This window comes from Saccopteryx leptura, chromosome 11, assembly GCF_036850995.1.
Source record: "Saccopteryx leptura isolate mSacLep1 chromosome 11, mSacLep1_pri_phased_curated, whole genome shotgun sequence".
In the NCBI taxonomy this organism is placed as follows: domain Eukaryota; kingdom Metazoa; phylum Chordata; class Mammalia; order Chiroptera; family Emballonuridae; genus Saccopteryx; species Saccopteryx leptura.
Window position 1 is genome coordinate 50,853,856 of NC_089513.1, and position 4,234 is coordinate 50,858,089.

Genomic DNA, 4,234 nt, shown 5'->3' on the forward strand with positions numbered 1-4,234 from the left:
CTTTTAAATTTACTGTAACACAGAGTATTTCTTTGAGGGAGGTGCTTAAAATCGAGTAGGAATCTATCACACCAATGAGAGGAAGTTGGGGGTTGGGTGGAGTGTGAGTTAAGGGGGGGTGTCAGCCATTCTTTGAAGAACTGTGGACAACAAGCCAGTATGTATAAACAGGATGTGTGATATTTACTCTTGATAGGAGGTGTAAAGCTTTTCTTAAAACTGCATGGCAAATTGAAATAAATCATTCCTTCAGTGTTTGGCAAACCACTAAATCCCTTGGTAATCTGTGCTGCATATTTTAAGACATGGCCAGTGTTGAAAGGTCTCAAAGCACCTGATTATGGCTTAAGTTTTCAGAAGTAAACAACAACCCAAGCAGTCTCAGCACTGCCCTTCTTTCATGTTACCTTTTAACTTTATTCAGTGATACAGTTAGTTAAGGACTTGACGTTCAAATTTAACGTTAATTTGTACAGAAATCACCTTTTAAACCTTTTTCTGGAGTGATTGAAACAGTGGGGTTCTGCCTTCTTTCTGTGAGGTTATTAGTTTATTAGGTTTATTTTAGAAGGTCATGGTTGGCCAGAAAATGATGTTACCCACAAATGGACTTTGTTGGGATAGACGGTTACTTTGAAGCCAGGACGGCCAGAAGGGAATTAATTGGTGGTGTTCCTTTCACTTATGGCTAAGCAGGTGTGTCACATGCCACAAAACCATTCTTTGTAGTCATGCTCAGTATGAGGTTTCTTTGTTATGACAGTCATTCCTTACCAGCCCTGACCCAGCTGTGAATTGTCTTACGTTTGAAGGATCATCAGCAGTCAGCAGTGTTTAAAGAAGGTAGAAAAATTCTCCATTTAAGATTGTCTTCATTTTGAAACTATTTAGAAAATCCTTACTGTAGGAAAAGCTAAACTCAGACTTTTTGTAAATGAAACAGTAAAACAACTAGGAATTATAAGAAAAGTGAGGAAAAGGTGTAATGTTGTCACCTGTTAGGGGCACAGCTTTGAAGGGCACATCAGCCTGGAGTAGGCTGGTCCCACCTCAGGGTCACAAATAGATAAAACCAAAAATGAAATGAAGTATATAAAAGGAACAAAATAAACAAAAGATGAGATAAAGGTGATTAAGAATCATTACTTGCTCTAACAGCTAGATCAAAGGCTGGAAGTCTTCGAGTACAGATAAGGGAGACCAGCAAATCCTAAAAGGCTTCTCTAGTTAAGATGTTTTGTGAATCATACCAGAAAGGTGAGAGAAGAAGCCATATGAGTCCTTAAAGAAAATGTCAGTGGTCAAATGAAACACAAAGGTTTAAGAAAAAAAATCGCCCCAAAATGCTTGTTTTACTTTTTACCTTTTGAAGTTGGTAAAGATCCTGAGTGATAAAAATGTGTGTAATAAATGTAATTGGAAAGATAAATATAAAAAATTAAGCCAAACAAGTGATTTTTATGCTTAGTATTTGCATGGTTTTTCTTTTCATTTGCTTATTTTTAACCTATTTATATTTAAAATTTATCCCTCTCTTATTTGAGAGAGTGGGAGGGATAGACAGGAAGTTGATAAGCATCAACTCTGATTGCTTTCTCATGTGCCTTGACCGGTGGGGGCTGAGGGCTCCAGCTGAGTCTGTGACCCCTTGTTCAAGCCAGCAACCGTTGAACTCAAGCCAGTGACCACAGGGTCATGTCTGTGATCCCGTGCTCAAGCCAGCCACCTCAGGGTTTCTAACCTGGATCCTCAGCTCTTACCCATTGCGCCACTGCCTGGTCAGGCTAAAGTTCATGCCTTTGAGATAGCATATAGTTGGGTCTTTTTTTTATCTAGCCTGGTAATAAGGTATGTTTGGTTGATTTACATGTAATGCAATTACTGATATGTTTGGATTTGTGTCTTATGAAAAAATTAAGAAAAGAATATATACAGTCTTGTATTTGCTAAATATTTACCATTTTTGAGTCTACATTTGTGTCCGTCCAAATGACGTCATTTCTCTTCAGCTTAAAGGAATTTCTTGAGAATTGTCCAGGCCTGGTGGTGACAAATCATTTGTTTTTGTTCATTGAAGATAATTTATTTTACTTTTATCTTTGAAGGATAGTTTACTAAAGAGAATTATATGATAATCTTTTTGGGTTTTTTTATTATTATAAAGGCATTTTTTTCTGACTTCCTTTTTTTTTTTTTTTAAGACATAGAGGAAGAGAGAGTGAGTGAGATAGAAACATCAGTAACTTCCTGGATGTGCCCTGACTGAGGATCGAACCCACAACCTTTGTGGGACACGCTCTGACCAACCAAGTGATCCTGACAGGCTGTGGCTTCCATTGTTTTTGATGAACATTCATTTTTTATTTTTTCCATCATTTTTTTTTGTATGTATAACGTATTATTCTCTGGTTTTTTATCATTGTATTTTAGTAGTTTGACTATGACCTGTCTAGGTGTATAGTTTTCTTTGTATTGTGCTTGGGGTTTGTTGAGCTGCTTGGATCAGTAAGTTGACTTTTGGGAAGTTACGGCCATTTCTTCATTCTGTTTCTGCTTTCTCCTAGAATTTCAGTAGATTTATATTGGATCCCTTGAGATTGTCCTGCATATCTCTGAGGCTCTGTTTAGCCTCAATCTTGGTTCTCTCTCCTGATTGGATAATTTGTATTAATTTATTTATCTGCACATTGGAATCATCTGGAAAGCTTGACAAAAAAACAAAAAACACCCAAAACTTAGGGAGTATGTTTCAAAGGCTCCCTTGGTGATGCTAATGAATAAGGCAAGTTTGGGAACCACTGCCCTAAATAATTCTTTAAATTAGACTTTGTTTCTCTTCGTAAGGTAAAACATTAGGAAGCTTTTTCCAGACCAAAACTTTTTTGTTTTTGCAGTCTTTTAGTTGGGGCATTAGGCAGTCTTTGCAGAAGAAATGTACTTTACTGTAAAATATCACCCAAGTTAACTTACCATTTAGAGTTTGACATAAATTTAGAATTTGGCACTGAACTCCTTTAGTATACATATAGTCCATACAGTAAGCCAAGCCGCCACTAACAAGTAGACCTAACATTACAGGAAGGTAAACATGCATTTGTGTCAAACCAAAAAATAAAATTTATCTCTGGAAACAGAGTAAAAAGCAATGCTCGGAGATCTAGTTTTAACTATCCTTGGGCTAATTAAGAGGAGAATGTTATAATTCTGTTGCTTTAAAATTCTTACCAATGATTTTTGTTTTGAAATTTGATTTGCTGAAAAGAATCTGTGAAAAGCCAATGTGTATGACACTAGTTAATATTTTTTTTCCAGCCTTTATATACAGTAAATTTCCACAATCTGGAACATCATTTATTTCAAATGATCTAATCAACAGTCCTTCCCATTGTAATGTTATTTGGTATCATCTGTAAATCCAGTATTGAAATGAAAATGTCAGATTAATTTGGAAAGGACAAGATAAACATACGATATATTTTATATTATTACACTATTATATTGATGTGCCTATCTCATTTAGTCCTCAACCCTAATGAGATGGTACTGCCATTGTGTATCTAAGAAAACAGACTCACAGAAGTTCACTTGGTCTGTGGTTACCAGCTATAATTACAGGCCACATCCATTGGGTGATTCCACAAGCTTACACTTTTCACACACTATGCCTGAAATGAAACAACTTGGAACCATCCCATTTTTATCACATTCTAAAGTAAAGGTTTGGTAGTTGCTTTGGCAGATGATCATAAACAGGTTTGGTCTTCCAGGTATCTCAATTGACTATTCTGTCCATCAACCTCCCTCCCCTCGCACATTCCATTTCCCTTTGGCCACCTTTCCTTCCCAGAGAGACTCAGGATCTGACACATCCTCCTGGTTTCCTGAACCTTATAGTTAGCCAGGGCCTGATATAATGAACTCTCCAATGCCCAGAAATCTGTTTTGTAGCTTCTCTGTGTAAGTCTTAACACTTCATCTATCCAATGTATTTCATTTCCCTTTCTAAATATTGGCCTTTTGAGACCATGATCTTGGACCTCTACCATATTTAGCATGTTTCTGTTTTTTATTTTGACTGTGAGAATCATTAGACTTCCCTCAGTATCTATAGTTGCTCTGTGCTGCTCCTTTCAACTTCTGTGCAAAAATGTCTTAGCTATATTTCACCACATAGAGATTAGGAGCTGCGTTAGGACAAAGAGATAGCGTAGAGCAGTGGTCCCCAACCTTTTTT